Source organism: Mobula birostris, chromosome 1, assembly GCF_030028105.1.
Source record: "Mobula birostris isolate sMobBir1 chromosome 1, sMobBir1.hap1, whole genome shotgun sequence".
NCBI classification, from domain to species: Eukaryota; Metazoa; Chordata; class Chondrichthyes; order Myliobatiformes; family Myliobatidae; genus Mobula; species Mobula birostris.
Genome location: NC_092370.1, coordinates 233,604,535 through 233,616,073, shown reverse-complemented (window position 1 = coordinate 233,616,073; position 11,539 = coordinate 233,604,535). Strand labels below are relative to the sequence as shown.

Genomic DNA, 11,539 nt, shown 5'->3' with positions numbered 1-11,539 from the left:
ATATCAAATTGTTCACTACAAATTTTATCTGCTTTTGTTCCTTAGCTCGATAGCTACTGGATTTAAGTTTTCATTTTAACTTAGTTGGTATCGGCTAGTCTATGATAGACGGGACAGGTAAACTTTCCTTCCGTTCCTAAAGGCTTCGTCCTTTTAGAAAGTTCCAGAAAGACGGCACCGGTTGCCTAGAAATTTCCGAACGCTAAATTTCCGAGTGTAATTACGACAGAGTCCCCCCGGCAATAAGACCTGCAACGAGGGTTCCCCTTCATAGTTTCCTCTGGAATTGCAATGAAATCTGAAAAAAAAATTTCGAAATGATGTTTTAACAGAACAACTTTTTTAAAAAGTTAAGAATCAAGCAACTCCTAAGTTATAGATGACGAAAGGGGTAGAGAAAATTAAAGAGGATGTTTGTGCTCAAGTGGAGGCCAAGGGACACAATGCTTGTGGGTGCCAGACACTAAGTACACGCTTGTCCATGTATAAGTGCACATATCCTTTAAAGTAAAATTTATTTCTTCAGGAACCTGAAAATGAAGGTGGAAAAGAAAATACATGAACTAATGTAGAGTGGAAAGTGGAGTAGCAGCACATGATAATGATGTGTTGTCAGAATCATTGTGATGCAAACACTCAATGACTTGGCTTGCTTAAGGCTGAGAACTGGGACAAATAGTTCAATACTTCCATTTAATATCAGAGAAATGTATGCAATATACATCCTGAAATTCTTGTTCAGCAGACACCCATGAAAACAGAGGAGTGCCCCAAAGAATGAGTGACAGTTAAAATGTTAAAACCCAAAAGCCCCCCTACTCCCTCTCCCATGTACAAGCAGCAGCAAAGCAATGAACCTCCCTCCACCCACTTCCTCAAAAAAGCATCAGCACCCTCCACCCTCCACCCTCCAAGCATGCAATAGCAAAGCCCCCAATAAAGATCACAATCTGTAGTACAACAAAAACTAATTATTCAACCAACAATTTGACATGCCACAGGCTTTCTCCCTCCCTGATAAAGGGAAAAAGAGATGTCCCCGTTGCACAGCGAGAGGGGACACATAACAAAACAACTGGCTGATTTATGATGTTAAAAGTCCGTTGCACTGCCTTTTCTCCCCCGCCCCCCCCCCCGAGTTCTGTGACCCAAAAATCGGCAACAATCTCTCATCCACCAATGAGGGAGACAGAGAGAACACAACTCGCTGACTACAATGCCTCCAACAGCTGATCTGCTGTCCCCGATCTCCATTCTCTCCCGTGACACTTCAGTCAGTGGTACCGGCTTAGATTCAGCCTGTCCACAGGGCTGCGAGACCTCAGATCCCCGAAGGCACTCTCGTCTTCTAGGCCACATCTTTGAGATATTGAAAACTGGCTGGTCGGGAATGGGTCCCATCACTGCAAAGAACCGAAGTCTGAGCGTAACTCCAGGTCAGCGTCTTCAACAGAACCCCATCCACCCTGAAAAGGAAAAGGAGAGACGTCAAAGGTAGAAATTGAGTTATTTTCATAGATTAACATGGAGTCACAATTTAGCGCCATCATGACTCTACCTCTGTCTACGTAGAGGCAGATAGTGCATATTGAAAAGAGAACTTCAGGAAAAATTTATAAACCTTAACTGTTCTTGATATGAATGCCTTTTACTCAGCCTTGCTGTCACCCGAGTCACAGATTCATAAGACATCAGAGCAGAATTAGGCCACTCAGCCCATCAAGTCTGCTCCATCATTCCAACATGGCTGATTTATTAGCCCTCTCAATCCCATTCTCTTGCCTGAGCCCATGACCTTTGACGCCATGACTAACCAAAAACCTATCAACTGCTGCTTTCAATATACTCAGTGGCTTGGCCTCCACAGCCGTCCCTGGCAATGACTTCTGCATGTGCACAAGAAATTAATTTCTTCTCATTTCTGTTCTAAATGGATATCCCTCTATTCTGAGACTGTGCGCTCTGGTCCTAGACTCACCACTACAGGAAATAACCACTCCACATCCACTCTTGTCTAGGCTTTAAATATTAGATAGGTTTCAATGAGATGTCCTCTCATTCTTCTGAACTCCAGCGGGTACAGGCCCTGAGCCATCAAATGCTCCTCATACGTTGACCCTGTCATTCCCAGGATCAGTCTCGTGAACCTACTCTGGATCCTCTCCAATGCCAGCACATCTTTATTAGATAAGTGGCCCAAAACTGCTCACAATAGTCCAAGTGTGGTCTGATAATGCCTTATAAAGGGGATGAAGTGGATGTTGTATATTTGGACTTTCAGAAGGCCTTTGACAAGGTGCTACACATGAGGCTGCTTACCAAGTAAAGAGCCCATGGTATGACAGGGAAGGGTTAGAGCATTGGCTGATTGGTAGGAGGCAGTGAGTGGGAATAAAAGGATCCTTTTCTGGTTGGCTGCCAGTGACTACTGGCGTTCCGCAGGGATTGGTGTTGTAACCACTTCTTTTTATGCTGTATATCAATGACTTAGATGATGGAATAGATGGCTTTGTTGCCAAGGTTGCAGATGATACGAAGATTGGTGGAGGTGCAGGTAGTGTTGAGGAAACAGGTAGGATGCAGGCGGACTTAGACAGATTAGGAGAATGGGCAAGAAAGTGACAAATGAAATACAGTGTTGGAAAGTGAATGGTCATGCAGTTTGGTAGTAGAAATAAATTGCGGACTATTTTCTAAATGGGAAGAAAATCCAGGAATCTGAGATGCAGAGGGACTTGGGAGTCCTTGTGCAGAACACCCTGAAGGTTAACTTGCAGGTTGAGTCAGTGGTGAGGAAGGCAAATGTCATGTTAGCATTCATTTCAAGAGGTCTAGAATACAAGAGCAAGGATGTGATGCTGAGGTTTTATAACACACTGGTGAGGCCCCACCTTGAGTATTGTGAACAGTTTTGGGCCCCTCATCTTAGAGAAGATGTGCTGGTATTGGAGAGGGTCCTGAGGAGATTCCCAAGGATGATTCCAGGAATGAAAGGCTTTACTTTACAAGAAACATTTGATGGCTCTGGGTCTGTACTCACTGGAATTCATAAGTATGAGGGGGGATCTCAATGAAACCTTTCGAATGTTGAAAGGCCTAGACAGAGTAGATGTGGAAAGGGTGTTTCCCATGGTGGGAGGGTCTAGGACAAGAGGGCACAGCCTCAGGACAGAGATGTGGAGGATTTCTTTAGCCAAAGGGTGGTGAATTTGTTGCCACTGCTGCAGTGGAGACCAGGTCGTTTGGTGTATTTAAAGCGGAGATTGATAGGTTCTTGATTGGACATGGCATCAAAAGTTACAGGGAGAAGGCCAGGAACTGACGTTGAGGAGGGAAAAAAAGGATCAGCCATGAATGGCAAAGCAGACTCGATGGGCCGGATGGCCTAATTCTGCTCCTATTTCTTTTGTTCTTATAAAACCTCAACATCTTGGCCTTATATTCACGTCCTCTCAAAATGAATGCTAACATTGCATTTGCCTTCCTTACTACCAACTCACCTGCAAGTTAACCTTTAGTGTATGAGGACTCGCAAGTTCCCTTTGCACCTCTGATTTTTGAGTTTTCTCTCCTTTTAGAAAATAGTCTACGCCTTTATTCCTTCTACCAAAGTACATGACCGTCCTCTCCCCAAAACTACATTCCATCCGCCACTATTTTGCCCATTTTCCCAATCGGACCAAGTCCTTCTGCAGACTCCCTGCTTCCTCAACACTACCCACCCCTGCAGAACACCACTTGTCACTGGCAGCCAACCGGAATAGGCCCGCTTTATTCCGATTCTTTGTCTCCTGCCAATCAGCCAATTTTCTATCCATGCTAGATTCTTTCCTACAATACCAGGGCTCTTATCTTGTGAAGCAACCTCATGTGCGGCACCTTGTCAAAGGTCTTCTGAAAATCCAAGTAAACAACATCCCTGGCTCTTCTTTGTCTATTCTGCCTGTTATTTCCTCAAAGAATTCCAACAGATTTGTCAGGCTGGACTTCACCTTAAAGAAACCATGCTGACTTTGGCCTATTTTACCAACTACCCCAAAACCTCATCCTTAATAATGGACACCAACATCTTCCCAACCACTGAAGTCAGGCTAACTGACCTATAATTTCCTTTCTTCTGCTTTCCTCCCTCCTTAAAGAGTGGAGTGACATTTGCAATTTTCCAGTCCTCTGGAACCATTCCAGAATCTAATGATTCTTAAAAGATCATTACTAATGTCTCCACAATCTCTTCAGCTACCTCTCTCAGAATGCTGGGGTGTAATCCATCTGGTCCAGATGACTTATCTACCTTTAGACTTTTCAGCTTCCCAAGCACCTTCTTCTTAGTAATAGCAACTTCACTAAACATCTGCCCCCAACACAGTCAAATTTCTAACATACTACTAGTGTGTTCCACAGTACAATACAAAATACTTATTAAGTCCATCTGTCATGTCCTCATCCCCATTGCTACCTCTCCAGTATCATTTTCCAGTGATATCCACTCTTGCCTCACTTTTACTCTTTATATCTGAAAAAACTTGGTATCCTCTCTGATATCTTTGACTAGCTTATCTTCATATTTCTCTCCTTGTTTTTTTCGTTCAGTTGTCTTCTATTTGTTTTTAAAAGCTTCCCAATTCTCTAACTTCCCACTATTTTTTGCTTTATTGTATGCCCTCTGTGTTGCTTTTATGCTGTGTTTGACTTACCTTGCCAGCCACAATTGTCTCATTCTCCCTTTAGAATATTTCATCTTTCAATAGGTTTCAATAGATACATTTTATGTCAGAGAAATATATACAATATACATCCCGAAATTCTTTTTCTTCACAAACATCCACAAAAACAGAGGCGTGCCCCAAAGAATGAATGACAGTTAAATGTTAGAACCCCAAAGCTCCCCCCAGCTGCTCTCCCTCCCACGCACAAGCAGCAGCAAGGCAACGACCCCCGCTTCCCCAACAGCAAAAAAGATCTACACCTCCGACCGAGCACTCAAGTGTGTAGCAAAGCATCAATAAAGACACAGACGCAGTACCCCAAAGACTACTCGTTTACCCAGTATTCGACATACCAGAGGGTCTCTCTCTCCCTAATAAGGGGAAAAGAGATGTCCCCATTTCACAGCGAGAGAGGAGACATAACAAAACAACTCGCTGGTTTACGGTGTTAAAAGTCTGTTACATCGCTTTTTCCAATCTCAGATCTCTGGGCACACAGCCAGCAGCCAGCTCTCTGCTTTCGATCTTCCATGTACACCCATGACATATCAAGCGGCGGCACCGACCTCGAATCCACCCGCCTCCAGATCCATGAAAATCCGGCATCCTGAAGGCACACTAGTCTCCCAGGCTGCATCCTTGGCATATTGAAACGCGGCCGGTTGTGAGGCCCTGACAGCAGGTTCCATTTTCGCAAAGAACTGAAGTCAGCATGTAACTTCAGGTCAGGGTCTTTAAAAGAACCCTGAAAAGGGAAAAAAAGAGATATTAAAGATAAAAATAGAGCTGTTTTCGAAGATGCAAGCAAAGAGATGCCATTAGGCGCCATCATCCTAAGCTCTGCCCTCCTGTCTTTGTGATTTATGTATCCTACAAATTCTGAATTACCCCCAGAAACTCTAGCCATTACTGTTCTGCCATCATCCCTGCTAGTGTCCCCTACCATTCAACTTTGGCCACCCTCTCTCATGCCTCTGTAATTCTCTTTACTCCATTGTAACACTGATACATCTGACTTTATCTTCTCCCTCGCAAACTGCAGGGTGAATTCTATGATATTATGATAACTGTCTCCCAAGTGTTCGTTAATCTTAAGCTCCCTAATCAAACCCAATAGCCATTTTCAAATTGTCTTTCCCCTAGTGGGTTGAACCACAAGATGCTCGAAAAAGCCATCTCAAAGACATTTTACAAATTCCCTCTCTTGGGATCCAGAACCAACCTAATTTTCACAATCTTCCTCCACAGTGAACCCACCCCCCCATGAGTATCGTAACATTACCCTTATTACATGTCTTTTCTATTAATTGTTGTGACTTGTACCCCACATCCTGGCTACTGTTTGGGTGCCTGTATCTAACTCCCATCCTTGAAGTTTCTTAACTGTACCCACAAGGTTTCTATATCAACCGATTCCAAGTCAGTTCTTTCTAAGGCATTGATTTCACTTTTTACCAACAGAGCCAACCCAACCCCTCTGCCTCCCATCCTGCCTGTCCATTCAATACAAAGTGTATCTTGGATGTTAAGCTCCCAACCATGTCTTAGCCATGTCAGTGATGCCCAAAACATCATACTTGCCAATCTTTTAACTGCGCAACAAGGTTATCTACCTTATTTCATATACTGCGTGCATTCAAAGATAACACCTTCAGTTCTGTATTCATCACTCATTTTCAATTTTGCCCCACATGTTACACTTCAACTCTTCCCTCTGCTATTTTGTCGTATCATCTGCCAGTGCATTCTCAGTGTCTCACTGTATTGACTTGTATACCAACTCCCCATCCTCAGCCCTATCACTCCAGTTCCCATTGCCCCTGCCAACTTATTTTAAACCCTCCCCAACAGCTCTAGCAAAACTGCTGACAAGGATGTTGGTTCCCCTTGGGTTCAGATGTAGCCCATCCCGTTTGTACCTTACCCAGGGGAGATCTCAGTGATCCAGAAATCTGGAATCCTGCTCCCTGTACCACTTCCTCAGTCACTCATTACTGTCATCCTATTCCTGCCTTGACTACCACATGGTACTCTGAGTAATCCAGTGATTACACCCTGGGAGGATGAGTGGCTTTCCCTAACTCCCTATACTCATCGTGCAGGACCTCTTCTCCCTTTCTGTCCATGTCATTTGTCCAATGTGCACCATGACCTCTGGCTGCTCACCCTCCCTCTTGAGAATCTTCTGCAGCTGCTCCGAGAAATCCTTGAGCCTGGTAGCTAGGAGGCAAAATACAACATCCTGGCCCGAACTATCAAATCTCCATCACTAACGCTCTGCTGTGCCTGACTTTACCCTTCCCTGCTGAGCCTCAGAGCGGGCCACAGTGCCACCAGCCTGGCTGCTGCTGCTGTGCCCTGATAGGTCATCTCCACAGCTGTATCCAAAGGGGTACATTTGTTGCTGAGTGCAGTGGGCGTAGGGAAACCCTGCACTGCTTAGAGTTCTATGGCATGGAAGCAGCCCAACTTGTCCTTACCGACCATCATGCTCACCTATGCTAATCCCATTTGCCTGTTTTGCCCTTGTCTTTCTAAACTTTTCCTATCTATGTACCTCTCAAAATATCTTTTAAACTTTGTAGTTCTATCTGCTCTGTCACTTTCTCCGACTCCACAACCCCATCACCCTGTGTGTGAAAGATTTACTCCTGATCTCCTTAAATCTCCATCACCCTAAACTTATTGACTCTGATTCGAGGCAACCCCACCATGGGTAACAGACTCTGACATAATCTATGCCTCTCATAATTTTGTATCCCTCTATCAGTTCAACTCTCAACCTCTTTCAGTCCAGGGAAAATAAGTACAGCCTCAGCCTCTCCAATCACTCCTTATAAATAACCCCCTTCCTGTTTAATATAGCTTCTGTAGGAGCCATGCATCTGTTCTCTATCTGCATTGCATTCTGTGTTGTGTGTTTATTATGGTAACTAATCACGAGTGGGGGAGAAGGAAATATGTTACGTCTACACAGCTTGGGACTGGTGGATGTTGTATCTTTTGCTGACCGCTCAATAATGCTTGTTTACGCTTTCACAGGTACTTTTAAGTTTCTTGCTTTCAAGATTGTATGTTTGCTAATTGCTAATAAAGAATTGAATAAAGGGTTTGACTTTTGGAGCAATCGTTGGAGCTGGGGGCGCTTCAAGCAAGAATAACAAGTCCGTGAGGTTGCAGGCAGAAGCAATTTTTTGGTTTTGGTTTGGTTTTGCCACTACAGCCTCTTTGAATGTAGGGCCAGGGCACAGCCCTAGAAAATATTGTCCATTAGCCATATTTGAGAAACAAGCTTTCAGCAAAGGGAGACATGGATGATTTAGCAGTCCAAATGACAGGAGGTTTGCAGATCAAGACTGTTTATTGGGAAGATCAGTGATTGCATGTTCCATGCTGCATCATACTTGCCAAGCATTGATTTAAAATGTTTCTTGTGATGTTTCTAAACCTCCTACATTTATTTTTAGACACACAACATAATCTGGAGATTGTGGGTGAAATCTTGATGTTTAATCATATACAGTATTGTAGACTGAAATTTACACAGATTGAGAAGTCAGAATCAGATTTCTTATCACTCACACTTTACTTACTTACTGCCCGTTGTGCTGCTGGTGTTTCGGGCAGCAGTGAAGGTCCTCCATCTCCAGTGGTGTTCAGAGCTTCCTTCCTTATGTCAGTAGCTTCCTCTTGGTTTTCACTACTGTCAGTCATTCAAGTCCTGGAAGGAGATTCAGGAATACCATTGCACTCAGATGTAGAAGGATACTTCATTGCTGTTTCCATAACAATTTTTTGACCAGTCAGGGTTGTTAACCCTGAGCTGAACCCCCAGACCTGGAGGACCAGTGGACCACTCTTCGTCTGGCCTCTACCCTTTGACCTGTTTGGCTTGGGTGACTGACCAAGAGCCAAAGCACAAGGCCCTGATTAGAGCCAACATAGCTCTCCAGGTCATTGAGGCACGCAAGCCTCCAAACCCTACAGTAAGGTTATGGTCCTCCTGGAGGTTTATCACTCATAGATGACATTAAATTTGTTGTTTTGCAGCAGCAGCTCTGGTTGCATTTCTGCCTGGAATGGAGTCTACAATGTGCAGGATTGCAAGAGGCTGCAGAGGGCTGTAGACTCAGCCAGCTAATCCCAGGCACTCCCCACCCCACCATCAAGGATGTCATCAAGAGGCAATCATCCCTCACGAAGCCACATCGACAGCAAGGACACGCCCTCTTCTCATTACTACCATCAGGGAGGAGGTACGGGAGCCTGAAGCCTACAGTCAGTGATTCATAAACAATTTCTTTGCTCCTCCATCAATGGTCCATGAACACTCTCATTTTATTTTGCACTATTTATTTGTCATTTATAGTAACTTTATGCCTTTGCACAATACAGCTGCCGCAAAATAACACATTTCATTTTACATATGTCACTGATTTAAAAAATTGATTTTGTCATTCTGATTCTGACCAGAAAATTTATGTTCCTCTGATACTCAGGGTATTTATTTATTTATTGAGACACAGCATGGTGTGGGCCCGTCCTGCCCTTCGAGCCACACTGCCCAGCAATCCCCTGATTTAATCCTAACCTAATCATGGGACAATTTACACTGACCAATTAACCTATCAACCGGTATCTCATTAGACTGTGGGAGGAAACCGGAGCACCCAGAGGAAACCCACGTTGTCACAGGGAGAACTTACAAACTCCCTAAAGGTAGCATTGGGAATTGAACCCACATTGGCTGTACGGTAGAGCATTGTGCTAACCCCTATGCTACCGTGCTGCCTTATTCCAAACAGCTTCATGGCCAATTAATTTTATATTAATTATATTTTAAGAGAAAAGGAAAGAATTATATTTTGAATCCTCAGGAAACACCAAAATATTTTATCTCTTTGAACTGCAGTCAGCTAATTTCTATGCAGCAAGACCCAGAAAAGTAAATGTGATAAATAACCAGATAATAATACTAGGCACGCAAACACGAGGAAATCTGCAGATGCTGGAATTTCAAGCAACACACATAAAAATTGCTGGTGAATGCAGCAGGCCAGGCAGCATCTATAGGAAGAGATACAGTCGATGTTTCGGGCCGAGACCCCCTTCGTCAGTAATACTAAGTACAAGTTAGTACAAGGAAATTATTTCCTTTGGATCCACTAAATTAGATAACCGCTTTCTACCACTCCTGCTTGATTGACTGATATCTTCCAGAATTTTATATTTTTGTTTGTGGAGAAATTGTAAAAGGAACAGAGACCAAACACAGCACTGAAAAGGACTCATCAGCCCACGATGTCCCTGCCAAGCAAGATGCCAGTCTAATTTCAAAGTTCAAAGTACATATACGAGGGGTGATTGATAAGTTCATAGCCTAAGGTAGAAGGGGGATGAGTTATACAGCTCTCGTTACATGCACGTGCAGTTCAACTCTGAGTGAAAATGCAGAAAGTTTGAAGTTTCTCCTCATCGCCTACTTTAGGCCATGAACTTATCAATCTGGAGGTCCAAGTCGCCGACCTCTACAAAGAAGTAATCCGTATGCTCCACGACTACTACACTAAGTGTGTAAATGTAGGAAAAATAAATGTGCTAGGTTTTCTAAAATTGACTCCTTCTACCTTAGGCTACGAACTTATCCATCACCCCTCGTATGTCACCATAAATTACCCTGAGATTCATCTTCTTGTGGGCGTACTCAGCAAATCTATAGAATACCTGTAAGGAGTTTGTATGTTCTCCCCATGACTGTGTGGGTGCTCCAGTTTCTTCCCACAGTCCAAAGACATACTGGTTGGTAGGTTAATTGGTCATAGTAAATTGTCCCATGATTTGGCTAGGATTAATGATCTTTCAGCCGGAGTCTTGAAAGATCATTACTAATAACTCTACAATCTCTCTATCTACCTCTTTCAGAACCCTGGGGTGTAGTCCATATGGTTCCAGGTGACTTATCTACCTTCAAAGTTCAAAGTACAGAGTATGTATATATTATTACTTGTCTCCTTACAGGCAGCCACAAAAGAAGAAACTCAAAAGAACCCATTAAAAAAAGACCATCAAACACCCAATGCAAAAAAAACCACAAGTTGTGCAAACAATAAAAGCAAGCTTCCCAAGCACTTTCTCCTTAGTAATAGCAATGACACTCACTTCTGCCCCCTTTCACTCTTGCATTTCTGGCATACTGTTAATATCTTTTGCAGTAAAGACTGACACAAAAATACTTATTAGGTTCATGCACCATTTCTTTGTCTCCCAATATTACCTCCCTAACATCATTTTGCAGCAGTCCAATAATCACTCTTGCCTGTCTTTCACTCTTTATATATCTGAAAAAACTTTCATTATTCTCTTTTATATTATTGGGTAGCTTACCTTCATATTTCATCTTTTCTCTCCTTAGAGCATTTTTAGTTGACTTCTTTTGTTTTTTAATAGCTTCCCAATCCTCTAATTTCCCACTAATTTCTGCAATATCATATGCCCTCTGTTTTACTTCTATGCTATCTTTGACTTCCCTTGTCAGCCACAATTGCCTCATCTTCTGTTTAGAATACTTATTTATCTTTGCAAAATATCTTTCCTGTGCCTTCCAAATTTCCCCAGAAACACCAGCCATTCTTGTTCTGCCATCCCTGCTAGTCACCCCTTCTGATTAACTTTGGCCAGCTTCGCTCTCATGCCTCTGTAATACCCTTTACTCCATTGTAATACTGAAAAACCGATTTAGCTTCTCTTTCTCAAACTTCAGGTTGCTGACGAAATATATCAACTCCTTCCTGAGACGTGACTTTGATCTGCTTCAATTTGCCTAACGTCACAGC

General features: G+C 43.1%; 1 long non-coding RNA gene across 1 annotated transcript; it reads right to left on the bottom strand.

The window, feature by feature from the left end:
* Window positions 1-891: 891 nt before the first annotated feature.
* On the bottom strand, window positions 892-11,284 carry LOC140186396 (uncharacterized). Its single transcript, XR_011882862.1, has 4 exons — window positions 11,091-11,284; window positions 8,300-8,427; window positions 5,060-5,451; window positions 892-1,466 (listed from the first exon to the last, which is right to left on the bottom strand). It is a non-coding gene; the product is annotated as an uncharacterized lncRNA (long non-coding RNA).
* Window positions 11,285-11,539: the final 255 nt, after the last annotated feature.